This window comes from Bos indicus, chromosome 6, assembly GCF_029378745.1.
Source record: "Bos indicus isolate NIAB-ARS_2022 breed Sahiwal x Tharparkar chromosome 6, NIAB-ARS_B.indTharparkar_mat_pri_1.0, whole genome shotgun sequence".
Taxonomy (NCBI): domain Eukaryota; kingdom Metazoa; phylum Chordata; class Mammalia; order Artiodactyla; family Bovidae; genus Bos; species Bos indicus.
This window is the reverse complement of record NC_091765.1, coordinates 30,223,495-30,238,566: the sequence shown is the minus strand read 5'-3', so window position 1 is coordinate 30,238,566 and position 15,072 is coordinate 30,223,495. Positions and strand designations below refer to the sequence as shown.

The 15,072-nt window shown below is 37.7% G+C and overlaps 1 protein-coding gene across 26 annotated transcripts in view; it reads left to right on the top strand.

Moving 5' to 3' along the window:
- BMPR1B (bone morphogenetic protein receptor type 1B) overlaps window positions 1–15,072 on the top strand; it is a 448,735-nt gene that overhangs the window by 341,042 nt on the left and 92,621 nt on the right. For 17 of the 26 annotated variants that reach the window (XM_070790868.1, XM_070790858.1, XM_070790867.1 and 14 more), the window contains one exon: window positions 10,181–10,254. The exons of the other annotated variants lie outside the window; for them this stretch is intronic. The gene's annotated coding sequence lies outside the window, so the exon portion shown is untranslated. The remainder of the gene's footprint in view (window positions 1–10,180; window positions 10,255–15,072) is intronic. 26 annotated transcript variants of the gene reach the window in all.

The window sequence follows — 15,072 nt, the reverse complement described above, 5'->3', positions numbered from 1 at the left end:
ACCAATCTTTTATTGACTTAAAATAACTGCTAGGAACAAATTTATGAATATGTTTTTTCTGCTAACTTTTCAAATGTATATCTCAGTTTTAGAATCAGACAGGACATTAGGCAAATCTTTAAGACAGTGTACTGACAATTAAAATCAGCTACATTGTCTATCAAGCTTTCTTATGCTACATTTTAAGTTCAGATGGACCCTTTTGGTCTTGATTATTATACTTTTTTCCATCTGTAAAATAATCACTCTGCTCATCATAATAGACTTGTGTGTGTAAATATTCATATTAAAATACCTAAGGATGATTTTTTGACTATGGGCTCAGAATAACCTCATTCTTATTTCTAGGCCCTGCTACTTTTCACTTTATGCTAGAGGAGCTGTGGCTTTTGGATTAACTGATATCTTGCTTGATATCAGCTCCATCATCACACTCCTCCCAAAACTAATTAGCTTCCATATTAGTTAATAATGTGTCTAAGATCACATTAGTAGTATTGATATTTTGGGCAAAAGAACAGAAACTTAAGTAGAGGAAGAAGTTGAATGGAGACCTAAAGAAAAGCTAAAGGAAACACAAGCCTCATGGGACCCAGAGAGGCCACAGGACCTGAGTTTCTACTCATCCATGTCTGTGAGGGACCTCATGGACATTGCCTTCTTTTCTCTGTGTGTCTTTTCCCTTCTTTCTGTCTACAAGTCGTTACCAGACATTCCGTGCATTATAAAATCCAGACCTTTCTACGTCCTTCCAGGTTTGCATCAGTGAGGCTCTGACTCCTTTGCAGCTCATCTCACTACTCAGTGGTCAGCAAGCCACAAAGGCCTTTCCTTTCCGGAAGGATCCAGACTCCTCTTCCTTTCCACATATGTAGTTTCCATAGCCCAAAAAATTCTTTCTACTCTACTTATTCATTTGCTTAAGTATCACTAAGTTTTCCTTAACAATCCAAATTAAATGAGATCCACTTGCTATAACCCCTCATTGTAAGTTTTGTTTCAGTTTTATAGTACATGTGATGTATCATTGTATGTGTCACTCTCCTGCTGAAAGCCCAGCTTCTCAGAGGAAAAACCACGTCCGTCTCATTTATTGCTGAATTCAAGTGCCTAGTACAGTGCTTGGCCTGCAGAGGAGTCTACCTCCTTAGACATACTCATTATTTTGCGCATGACCCAAAACAGTGTCTGCATTTTATGATATTTGAAGAGCTTCTTTGCTTAGCTCTCCAAACTTAACTGATAAACATTTCACTGTTTCTTGTTTTTAATTCTTTGGAGAGAGAATTTGATTGACTGCTGACCCTAAACAGTAATCAGATGTGAGTCAAATAGTATGCATAGTCATCCGGTGCCAAGATGGGCACCAGACAGTAATTGACACTGGGGACAGTGGAAGTTTGTTCTAGAAGAAGTTTTGGATTAGGTTGACAATCAAAAACACCTAATATAACTGCTACTGGAATTTAAAATAGCAATATGAATACCTCTAGTATTCCTTTGCTTATAATGAACTCCTATTGGCTACTAAGTGACTTATTAGCTATATGAGTAGAAAAATTATAAAAAAGAATATGTATAATATCATATAAGAAACGAATCACCAGTCCAGGTTCAATGAAGGATATAGGATGCTTGGTGCTGATGCACTGGGATGGCCCAGAGGGATGGTACAGGGAGGGAGGTGGGAAGGGGGTTCAGGATGGGGAGCATGTGTACACCCGTGGCGGATTCATGTTGATGTATGGCAAAACCAATACAATATTGTAAAGTAATTAGCCTCCAATTAAAATAAATAAATTTAAATTTTAAAAAGTACTTTATTTTTTACATCAACTTTGGTATTCAGGAAATGTCACTACAAAAAGTTGTTGATTTTAATAGTAACTGAAGTGGTATGATTTTCTTTACTCTTTAAGAAAAGATGCTGTGGAAACTCAAGATACTAAAGGTGGTGGCAAAAATAATACATGAAACAAGTACTGTAATCTCTTGGCAGATTTAGCTTTGTCAGATTGTTACATATAACTTTCACTCCTTTATTGAAACAAGTAGTTGCACATCATATGTCTCACAAAGAATATCTCATAAATTTTACATTTTGATCCCTAAAAAGGCCACAAGTTTGTGGCTAGCAGTATATGTTTCATTAGATTAGATTCTGGGAACTTGAGTGTCTGAAACTATGCTTTTGATCCCTTTTGGAGTCCAGGGGAGAATGAATATACATAACAAATTCACTTTTTAAAAACCTCTTAAGTACATGCAGAAGACTGGTTTTGGTGCGTAGGTTTTTACTGCTTGATAGTATCCTGTGGTCATAATGCGAGGACCTAATGTCCCCATATTTATCTTAGTATCTTCACAATTTTAACGGGAGTTTTAAAGGTAAGGAAATAGCTACTGATATCAGTTTTGCATCAATTGTGGAACTTCGGCGTTGTGGGAACTGCATTGATAAGATATCAGCCAAGTGTGAGAGAATTTAATATAATATGGCATCTTAAAATTCTTTATGATTATTTCTGTTTTCCTTTAAACTATGCCAAGGCCAATAGTATATAGCTTCAGAAAATCTGAGGCCAGGTTTGTTTTGTAAACTTTGCATAAAATTATCTTTCTGCTATTATGTTTGTAGAAATATTCATGTTGAAACTATGTCTTTGCTAAAATCTTCAGCTTTATTTTGGTTTCTCTAAAAGAAAACTATGACAATATTTTTCAAATCTGAAAAATAATAACCTGCCAATTGTAATTGTGTGTACTTTTAATGATGGTGCACTTTTTATGGGGCTAAATCTCAATGGAATGTTTATCTTGGTTAGAGTCAATATGCTCAGTTGCTTATTGTTTTTAAATTCCATTATGATTTATATGTTTCTTTTTTGAAAAAAGTAAAGGTTAATGTTGTAAGAGTAATATGCTGTATTTGCCCATTAACTATTAACTCATTTAAGTGAGGGGATGTGCAGCTCATTGGAGGAATATTCAACTGGTTCTGAGTTTAACTCAGGCGCTTAAATCAGCTGAGTTATCGAGAACTGTGCGGTGACCTGGAAAACAACAAAAAAGTTTCATCAGGACGTAACAGAAGAAGGGTAGATGCCACTTAATTGAGGTTACTAAACAAGTTGCCTTTTTACTTCCATACTTTCTTATACATATTATATATACCTGCATACATATGTTTCTTATATGCATGTTTTCATAGGGTATTACAGTTTATTGAAATCAGACACTATCACTAAATATTTCCTACTTAATTTCCTATGCCCTGAATGAAAATGTGTTCAAATTGGGGAATGGGTTTAAAGGAAAAGGACCCTCATGATAAATTGAATGATTTTACTGACATAAGACATTCTTTCAGTGGGTATTTTTGAAGATTGTTTTGGGCTGTATTTTTAAAAAGACACTAAACAGTTTATTCATAAAATGCATTTTGGTAGTTATGAATATTGTTAATCTACCCTACTTAACCTCTTCTAGTGAAAAATATAATTTTCTGTCTTTTTTTGTTAGACTTAATGACAAACATCTTGCAAATTAGATTTTCATATATTTCATCTCTTTCTTATGCTCAATTTAATCTATCAAAGCCACACATTGTAGAAGACATCTGGTATTGAGCTTAGGCAGCTGGGTTTCATTTGTAAAGGTTTTGAGCAAATTTCGGTGCTTGCCAACAATAATATAGCAGTTGGCCAATGTGTTTTCTTTGTGGCAGCTTGGTGCCGTGTGGCAGGAGAGACCTGAATTCAGGATCAGGTGATTTTCTGGCCTCTTCCTGGCTTGACTGGAAGGACTTGAGGATTTTATGCAGGTGTTGCGGTGACCACTGGCTGGGTGAGGGGCCTGCTGCAGTGGCTAGTGAATGAGAATTAGTTGATGAGCAGTGGCAATCAGCAGTGATCCATTCGAGAAACCAGGAGTCTGCAGTTTTCCTCACAGCATGGTTCAGTGTATTTCCGACATCAGAGTCACTGAAGGTCATTTTAAAGATGCAGTCCCCTATACCCCATCCCAGATCTACTGAACCAAGTATTTGGGAGCTGAGCCCAGAAAGCTGCAGTTGATTAAGCTACCTCAAGGGATTTGGCACACACTGCATTAGAGTTAATAAATTTCAGTTCATTCTTTACCTGCAGACAAAACCTCTAACCCCCCTTTTCTGACCAAGAAACTTATTTATATTAATGGTATTTAAAAAGAATCGTCAGAGCTTGTTTCAGAAATAACTTACCTACATATCTGGTTTTGGTGTTCTTTCTTAAGATACTGCATTAGTATAGCCTGTTGTTTAATGAAACAGTTGTCCTGACATTATTAAAATATTGTCCCTAATGATGAAGAAGGGATCCTAAGTCTTAATTTATTTGGAAGAATCCAAATCTGGAATGAAGGATTTCTTGGAGGGTGAAACAAAAATGTGAATCCCAAATTAATGTACATTCAGGTACATTAATTAAGTCATTTCTCTCTCCAGATTGTCATAGGACATCTGGTTGGCTCTTGGAAATCTTTTCAGAGTTTGGCTCTGTGAACCACCTTCAGAAAGCTCCTTATTGTTGTTGAAACGCTTCTGAGCCCTGTTGTTGTTGAGTTGCTAAGTCCTGTCCAACTCTTTGCGATCCCATGGACTGCAGCACTCCAGGCTTCCCTGTCCTTCACTATATTCTGGAGTTTGCTCAAACTCATATCCATTGAGTTGGTGATGCTATCTAACCATGTCATCCACTGTTTCTTCCTTCTCCTGACCTCAGTCTTTCCCAGTGTCAGGGTCTTTTCCAAAGAGTTGGCTCTTTGCATCAGGTGACCAAAGTATTGGTGCTCCAGCATCAGTCCTTGCAATGAATATTCAGGGTTGATTTCCTTTAGGATTGACTGGTTGGATCTCCTTGCAGTCCAAGGGCCTCTCAAGAGCCTTCTCCAGCACCACAGTTCGAAAGCATCAATTTTTCAGCACTCAGCCATCTTTATGGTCCAACCCTTACATCGATACATGGCTACTGGAAAAACCATAGCTTTGACTAGATGGACCTTTGTCAGCAAAGTGATGTCTCTGCTTTTTAATACACTCTCTAGGTTGATCATACCTTTCCTTCCAACGACTAAGTGTCTTTCAATTTCATGGTTGCCATCACCGTCCACAGTGATTTTGGAGCCCAAGAAAATAAAATGTCATGGTTCCCTGAGCCCTGTACCCCCCTCTAATTATATTCAACATGTTATTCCTAATGCAGATAGTTTGTCTTTGTAGCAATGTAGGCGGTTTTGGTGACTGTTCTGAAATAAACCAAGTCATAACTCTCTTCTTCTGCTGGAAAAGTTCTATGCCAGAATTCTTACCTAGTGTTGTATTTTTGTTTTATTGGTTCTGAGTCCAGAATTGAGTTTTCCAGACAAACACTTATGAGTTCCAGGGCAGTATGGAAACACACCCAGGGAATGTGTGGTTTGAAGTGAGGATTGCCTCTTTAGAAGTGAATAGGGTAGTGACTGTTGTTGAAATGTCATTAAATGGAAATGTACTTTTCACCTTATCTTCCTTTGGAAGTTAGCACTCAGGATAGTCACTTTAGAAAGTTCCTGCATCCCCTCAGGGACCTGATTTACAATAAACATACACATAGTGCTTAATGTAAGCAGCCAGCACCCCGGAAAATACAGCATGAAAAAAGGGTAACAGAAGGGGCAATCTGAGTGTTTGAGAATGTCTCATTTTCATGATCCATGTCATGCATGGGCTACATCTGTAGCTTTTTACAGTTTTTGGAGGGAGCTCAGCAATGCAGCTGTCTCTAATGTACTGTGAACCTTGAAAAGGAATTTCCTTTCAAGTAAGAGCGGAAGTAGTTCGTGTGTGGGATGATGGAGCTGAAGGTTTTCTTCAACAGAGAATAAAGTGCCATTATATAAACAAACATCTACACAACCTCAAGTAAGCCCAGTAAAAACAAATGCTACGGGCACCTACATTGCTGTTTGAAAAGACCTAGTTAATTTTAACGATCTACTTGTGTTCTCTCATTTTCACAAGGGAGGAAGCATGGGCACACAGTTGTTAGGCGACTTACCCAAATCTCACTGTTACTTCTAGTGGCTGAACCAGAATTTGGAGTTGCAGAGGTTTTGTTCTTGTTCTTTGAGGAATTACATTTAAATTGGACTTTATGATTTGTATTTAGGCTGAATCTTTGGAAGTCAAAGTCTTTGCCACATGAACAATTTTATTTAAGAGACACATAGAAACACACACCACAAGTACCATAAATGAATATTCCAGGGTAAGAATAAAGCTCAGAGATGATAACTTCTGCTTAGATTTTCCCACTTACTATAATATGTAATATTTTGTAAAAAGTACCATATATTCAGCCACATTTAGACTGTCATAATTTAGTGCTTATATTTCCCTGGTGGCTCAGTGGTAAAGAATCCTCCTGCAATATAGGAGTCACGGGTCTGATCCCTGGGTCAGGAAGATCCCCTGGAGGAGGAAATAACAACTAATTCCAGTATTCTTGCCTGAGAAATCCCATGGACAGAGGAGCCTAGAGGGCTACAGTCCATGGGGTTGCAAAAGAGTCAGATATGACTTAGCAACTAAACAACACAACAATTTAGTGCTTATAGAAATGCAACTTATGTTCAGTTTGTTCTTAGCCATAGTACCTCGCCATCTGAGGTGGGAAGGCAAAATTAGCAACACAATTGAATTATTTTCTAAGGAAAAAAAAAACCTATCTTGCTGTGAAGAATGGAGCATCCTTCCCTTTTTCCTCTTCCTAAGATTTTCTGCAAATGTTATTCTAAAGAGATTACTTGTGAAGTATCCTGAGTAGCTCTGACTGCAAATAAGTAATATGATATGCAGCTTTACACAAAAGTGAATGCTCTCATCTCTCCAGATTTATTTCTTAATGCTAAAATTACAAGGTCATTGTTCCTTCCTATTGCAGGGTATCACTTATACATGGATCCTTTAGGTTTACACATTGAGTTTTATGGTCAGGAGCAGTAGCTGTAGAATGTTTTAGTATAATCGATGAACTGTCTTTACCAGATAAAATTGCTTTGGTGTTTATACTAATCTCTTCTACCTCTTCCTCAGTCACTGTGAATCCACACTGTGATTTTGCAAACTGAATACTTGGTCTTTTGTTCTGGGGCTTTGTTTTCATTTTTTAATTTCTTTTTAAGGAATTTTTGAATTTGTGCTGAAGATTTCTTATCACCTATTTGTACTTGGTATGTGAGCATAATTATACACCCCATGAAAAAGTTCTGTAATGTTTTACTTCTTTGTCTAGATTCTTTGTTTATTATCCCCTTGGCTTTCAATAAATCAATACTTTATTTACAAAATAATCAAAATGGTCTAGGGCTTAAAAAGAAAAGTGTATACTTATAGTTCTGTTAGGTGCTAAGCTAACAGACAATATTTTACTTGTGATTTTATAATTCACAAATCCAAGGATACAAATATCTGCATTGTAATCCATTTACTTGTAAATGCCTGTGTTTGTAGATAGTAAGTAAGCACTGAGCAAGTTAGGTATATTTGCTCTTCTAGATATAAAAACTTACTATGATTTTATAGTTTAATAGCTATAGTAATTAAAATAGTGTGGTTATGGCCCAGGGTAGCCATAGATTTGTGGGACATGATATAGAATCATATATATAAGGAAAGAATATATCAGAGGGGACATTAGAGATCAGTGGAGAAAGGTAGACTTGTTTGAAAACCTCACTTCATACCATGTATAAAATTCATGAAACAGGAGAAAAATAATCATCTCCAAATATGTCGTAAAGCTAAAGGTGAAATTCAAAAAGTGAAAATGTTTAGAAGAAAATAATAGCTCATGTTCCATGTATTGTTATAAACACTTCATCATTTAAATGCACACAACATGAGATAGGTGCTCTTATCCCCCTATCCTATAAATGAAGAAACAGCTTCAGACAAGTAAATTTGTTTCAGATTACACAGTGATACATGGTAGAATATAGATTCAAATCAAGACAGATTGGTTCTTGTGTCCATTCCATTGGTAGCTATATAATACAGTGTCTCTTAGAGTAGAACATTTGTATGTGAAGATGCTCAGTCATGTCCGACTCTTTGCGACCCCGTGGACTGTAGCCCACCAGGCTCCTCCGTCCATGGGATTCTCTAGGCAAGAATACTGGAGTGGGTTGTCATTTCCTTCAACATTTGTATAGCTTAAAGTTAAAAAAATGCAAAGATCACAGAACATAAAGATATTATTTTAGAATTTCTAAGCAGTTTAATTATTGGTAGTTCAACAAAGCAAATAACAAGCCAAAGGATGGCTTAAATACTTGGAAAACATGTTACAAGACATGTAACTGAGAAAAATTTAATATCAATTATATATAAAGAATGTCTTCCTAAATGAGAAAAATACCAAAAAAGGGTCAGAAGACATGAACAGGCCATTGACAGAGTAGATGGAAGTACAGGAAAAGAAACTAAATAAGTAAAGTTAAAATAATATGAGCTACCAAGTTAAAATTAAGGAATGGGCAAAATAATCTGAGGTTATCAAGCCTTGGCAGGCATATGGAGAAATGGGAATTTTCAAGCACTGCTAATTGGAATCTAAGTTGTTCTCAACCATTTTCAAAAGTAATATATGATTTTTAGGTCTGGATCATATTTATATAGAAATATTCATAAGATAAAGCAATTGAGATATGCTGTCAAAAGCACAAGCAGCAATAAAATAATGTATAATACAAAGGATCATCAAAGAAAAATACATCATCAAGAAAGTGAGAGAAGAGCCCACAGAATGGAGAAAACACTTGCAAATCATATATCCAGTGTTGGACTCCATTCCAGATTATATAAAGAACTCTTAAAACCAATAATAAAAGGTAATTTTTTTTAAATGGGAAAGGATTTTGACAGAAATTTCTCTAAAGAATATGTAGAGATGGCCAATGATCATATGAAAAGATGCTCAGTGTCATTAGCTATCAGTTCAGTTCAGTCACTCAGTCATGTCTGACGCTTTGTGACCCCATGCACTGCAGCACGCCAGGCTTTCCTGTCCACCACCAACTCCTGGAGCTTGATCAAATTCATGTCCATCGAGTTGGTGATGCCATCCACCTCTGTGGCCCCTTCTCCTCCTGCCTTCAGTCTTTACCAGCATCAGGGTCTTTTACAGTGACTTAGCTCTTCCTATCAGGTGGCCAAAATATTGGAGCTTCAGCTTCAGCATCAGTCCTTCCAATGAATATTCAGGACTGATTTCCTTTAGGATTGACTGGCTTGATCTCCTTGCAGTCCAATGGACTCTCAAGAGTCTTCTCCAACACCACAGTTCAAAAGCATCAATTCTTTAGCACTTAGCTTTCTTTGTACTCCAACTCTCACATCCATACATGACTACTGGAAAAACCATGGCTTTGACTAGACAGACCGGTGTTGGCAAAGTAATGTCTCTGCTTTTTAATATGCTGTCTCGGTTGGTCATAGCTTTTCTTACAAGGACCAAGCACCTTTTAATTTCATGGCTGCGGTAACCACCTGCAGTGATTTTGGAGCCCCCCAAAATAAACTCAGCCACTGTTTCCACTGTTTCCCCATCTATTTGCCATGAAGTGATGGGACCAGATGCTATGATCTTTGTTTTTTGAATGTTGAGTTTTAAACCAGCTTTATCACTCTCCTCTTTCACCTTCATCAAGGGGCTCTTTAGTTCTTCTTCACTTTCTGCCATAAGGGTGGTATCATCTGCATATCTGAGTTTATTGATATTTCTCCTGGCAGTCTTGATTTCAGCTTGTGCTTCATCCAGTCCGGCGTGTCTCATGATGTACTCTGCGTATAAGTTAAATAAGCAGTGTGGCAATATATAGCCTTGACGAACTCCTTTCCTAGTTTTGAACCAGTCCATTGTTCCATATCCAGTTCTAACTGTTGTTTCTTGACCTGCATACAGGTTTCTCAAGAGGCAGGTCAGGTGGTCTGGTATTCCCATCTCTTGAAGAATTTTCTCCAGTTTGTTGTGATCCACACAGTCAAAGGCTTTGGCATAGTCAATAAAGCAGATGTTTTTCTGGAACTCTCTTGCATTTTCTATGATCCAGCAGATGTTGGCAATTTGATCTCTGGTTTTTCTGCTTTTTCTAAATCCAGGTTGAACATCTGGAAGTTCATGGTTCATGTACTGTTGAAGCCTGGCTTGGAGTATTACTTTGCTAGCGTGTGAGGTGAGTGCAATGGTGTGGTAGTTTGAACATTCTGTGGCGTTGCCTTTCTTTGGGATTGGAATGAAAACTGACCTTTTCCATTCCTGTGTCCAGTCCTAAGTTTTCCAAATTTGCTGGCATATTGAGTATAGCACTTTCACAGCATCATCTTTTAGGATTTGAGATAGTTCAACTGGAATTCTCTCACCTCCTCTAGTTTTGTTCGTAGTAAGGCTCACTTGACTTCGTATTCCAGGATGTCTGGCTGTAGGTGAGTGAGCACGCCATCGTAGTTATCTGGGTCATTAATATTTTTTTAAACAGTTCTGTGTGTTCTTCTTAATATTTTCTGCTTCTGTTACGTCCATACTGTTTCTGTCCTTTATTGTACCCATCTTTAGCTGTCAGTGGCATTCAAATCAAAACCACGAGATACTTGTCCACCCACTAGAGTGGCTATAATCAAAAAGATAATAGCCAGTGTTGGCAGAGATGTGGAGAAATTGGAATCCTCATACACTACTTCTGGGAATAGAAAATGGTGTAACCGCTTTTGAAAAAACAGTCTGTCAGTTCCTCACAGTGTTAAACATTCAGTTACCATATGCTCCAGATGTTTCACTCCTGAGTATCTATCCAAGAGAAGTGAGAACCTAATGTCCCCACAGAATTTGTACATGTTCACAGCAGTGTTATTCATAATAGCCAGTAAGTGGAAAACTCATATGTCCAGCAGCTGATGAATGGATAAACAAAATGTTGTGTATCTATATAGTAAAATATTCTTTGGCAATAAAAATTATGCTATAACTTGAATAAACTTTGAAAACATCATTCTGTGTGAAAGAAGCCAGATTCTAAGAACACATATTGTCATATTGCATTTATATGAAAAGTCTAGAATTTAAAACTATACACTGATGTAAGAGAGATTAGTAGCCTTAAGTTGCCTGGGATGGGGAGCCAGGGGCAAGAATAGGGAGTGACTGTTAATGGCTATGGGACTTGTTTGAGGGTGTTATGAAGATGTTCTAAAATTGCATGGTGATATAATTGCAAAACTCTGTGCTAAAAAGGATTGAATTGAACATGTTAAATAGGTCAGTCTTACGGCATGTGAATTGTTTCTATAAAGCTCCGAAAATATTCATTGTTGTTGTTTGTTCATTCACCCAGTTGTGTCCAGCTCTTTCGACCCCATGGACTGCAGCGCGCCAGGCCTCCCTGTCCCTTACCATCTCCTGGAGTTTGCCCAAGTTCATGTCCATTGTATCAGTGATGCCCTCTTATTCTCTGACGCCCTCTTCTCCTTCTGCCCTCAGTCTTTCTCAGCATCAGGGACTTTTCCAATGAGTCGTCTCTTCGCATGAGATGACCAGAATACTGGCGCTTCAGCATCAGTCCTTCCAGTGAAGTAGGCTATTTATCTACTACTATGAAATATTCTAGTAGTAGATAAAAAGCCAATTTATGATAGTGGTGAATATGGTGGGAGAAGGGGTTGGTCCTCAATCGACTTTATTCTATAATTTATTCCTTTATGATAAAAAAAAATCCCTGAAGACTGAACCCAATATTCTCTTTTTTAGTGTATTTGTAGAATTATATGTAATAAAAGAGATAACCCATAACAAAATTGAGTACATAGCCACACCCTTACCTTCCTTTCAGCTAGAAAGCACTATGGGTTTTTCTTTCCTCTAAAAATTAAAGGAGCTTTGTAGCTGGTGCTAGTGGTAAAGAATCTGGCTGCCAATGCGGAAGACATAAGAGATGTGGGTTTCATTCCAGGGTTGGGAAGATTTCCCGGAAAAGGTCATGACCACTTATTCTAGTATTCAAGACTTGGGTTCCAGAAAATGTTCTCTACAAGGAAAACACTGAATTCAGGTTCCGGTGTTGACTGTTATTTTCTTTTTCTGATATCAATTATAATAGTATTTTACTTGTGAAATCAGAATTTTAGTGAGGAGGCTTTGTTATTTTATTTAGTTGGTTTATGAGAAAAATTACTTGTGATTAAGAGTTACCATTAGTTCTGGTTAAGATCATATCATTTTTCCTTTGTTAAAACTTAGCAGAGTAGCCCACCTGCAACCCTGCTTGTTCAGTTATTGCTTTTGGGGACAATTGGTCTTCATAATTCTGTATCTGGGCCTTATGGGGATCTGTTAATTTGCCTATGAATCTTTATCATTAACTGTCTCTACAGAGATTAATAGATCGTCCTAGGGACAGAGAGCACGCCTATAGGCTAGGAAGCCTCTTTCCAAGCTTTTCTCCTTGTTACTGTAGCAGAAATGCCTTTCCTGTAGAGTAGCTGGAAAACTGCCCACACTGACAAGCCCTTCTCAGATAGCAGTAACTCATAGTCATAACAAAAACATTTTCTCCCCAGAATATTGTTTCATACTTCTCCCACTCAGGGCCATGGCCATCATTAGGATGGGAAAATGACCCCAGGGCCTTGAGGTTTGTACATCAGAGTATTAACAACAAGTGATGCTAAAGCTGATTCAGGATAAGCTGGCATGTGGTTGTGACAGCATTCAAATACTGTTGAAATACGTTTGCTCTATAGAGTACAGCTTAAGCAAGAGTTCTTTTGTTGAATTCTAGAACCTATAAACATAAGCGTGATTGGAATAGTTTACTTAGAGTCAAAGGATGAAAAAATGTGCAGAGCCAGAAGTCTGTGTAGGGAAACGGATGACACATGAAAGCTAGATTGTGACTAGACAGTGAGTGGTTTTCAAATTGTGGTCCCTGCATCAGTGTAACATGGGGACCTGTTGGAAATATAAATTCTCGTGTCCCAACCCAGATCTACTGAATCAAAGTCTCCAGGGAATGCATCCAGAAAACTTTGTTTTTAACAAGCCGTCCGGTTGATACAGATGTGTGGTTAAAGTTTGAGAACTTTGAACTAAAATTATGTGGCTTTGTGAGTAAACTTGAACTTTATCCCACAGGCAATGGAAATTCGTGGAGGGTTCGTGAGCTGAGTTATGGTATGATTGGTGTTTTAGTTAGATAATGGAGTCGTCTGCCTTCTTTTTCTAATAAAGGAATTTCAGTTTAGAAAAAATTAAAAATGCTACCACATCTAGCTATGTGATTGATTGCATATGTTTCAGAAGTGTCTATTATTTTGTAGTATTTTATAATTAAATATGAGTTGTTTAAGGACTTAATAGAACTTTGGAAGTTTCAAACTTGAATGATTTTTATTCTCTATAAATTATAAAATGATGCTTTCTTTTGTATGCTGTTTTGTTCCCTACACTGAAAACACTTTGCAGTTTTAATAGGACCTAGGTGTACTCTTAAATTCTAAAGATATTCTCCAAATAATTTTAGAAAATGTCTGAGGGCGTTTCCCAGGTCACTTTACTGTGTAATTTTTTCCCGAGTATGTTTTGCCTTTTAAATGTTTTCATTTTTCCTCTTAATCTTGTTATGCATCAGTAACACATGATGTGTTGGCATCTTCGGGAATTGCACATTTGTTCCAAGTGAAAAGGACTAGGTTCAGAAAATCTAGTCAGCCAGAAAATTTACCCAACAGAAACCTATATTGAATTTAAAAATAACGTGCTCACATTTTCCATCAGAACTAAAATGGATTGAAGTCAGGAAGCCTCTATGAGAAGTTGACTGGGCTCTGCCCTCCATGAACATGGCTTCTGGTGTGGCTCAGTGGTAAACAATCTGCCTGCCAATGCAGGAGACGCAGGTTCTATCCCTGGGTTGGGAAGATCCCCTGGAGAAAGAAGGCAATGGCACCCTACCCCAGTACTCTTGCCTGGAAAATCACATGGATGGAGGAGCCTGATGGGCTGCAGTCCATGGGGTCGCTAAGAGTTGGACACGACTGAGCGATTTCACTTTCACTTTTCACTTTCATGCTTTGGAGAAGGAAATGGCAACCCACTCCAGTGTTCTTGCTGGAGAATCCCAGGGACAGGGGAGCCTAGTGGGCTGCCATCTATGGGGTCGCACAGAGTCGGACACGACTGAAGTGACTTAGCAGCAGTAGCCAGTATTCTTGCCTGGAAAAATTCCATGGACAGAGGAGCCTGGTGGACCTCAATCCATGGGGTTGCCAAGAGTTGGACATGACTGAGCTGAGCACACATGTGCTACCTGAACAGCATAACCAAATACGTTGTTTAGTCCTGTAACTTGTAGACAACGTGGCGAAAAAGATCTTTTTTCCAGAAGTCTGGCATGGGGCTGACTGTAAAGATCTGATTTTTATCAACCCTCTCTTTAGGAGTCTTTAAGATTTAAGATTCAGTACAATGATTTATTTTACTTCCAGATGGTCTTATTTTTATGTTAACTGGAATGCTGGTATTAAGATCCAATAAGATGGGAAGGAGGAAGCAGGAGAGGAGGGACAAATTAGGAGTTTGGGATTAAGAGATACACACTACTAATATATAAACATTGCAGACCTACTGGATAGCACAGTATCTCTATTGAATATAGAGAAGTGTATTCAGTATGTTATAATAACCTAAAGTGGAAATGAATCTGAAAAAAGTGTGTGTGTGAATGTATACACACATACACACTTTGTTGTACATCTGAAACATTGTGAATCTACTATATTTCAATTAAAAAAAATGCAGTAAGCATTTTTAATCTTTAATGATCTAATTCTATAAATATCCTAACACATATTATACTCAGATCTTGGCTCAGAGTTAACTATTTGGGAAAAAGCAGGAGTCTTTTCTGATGGGATTCAAAATAATTGAATTTTAATTGTTTCCCAGCTACTGAATATTATGTGACTTTGGACATAAGCTTCAGTGTCTCAGGATGAGGTGA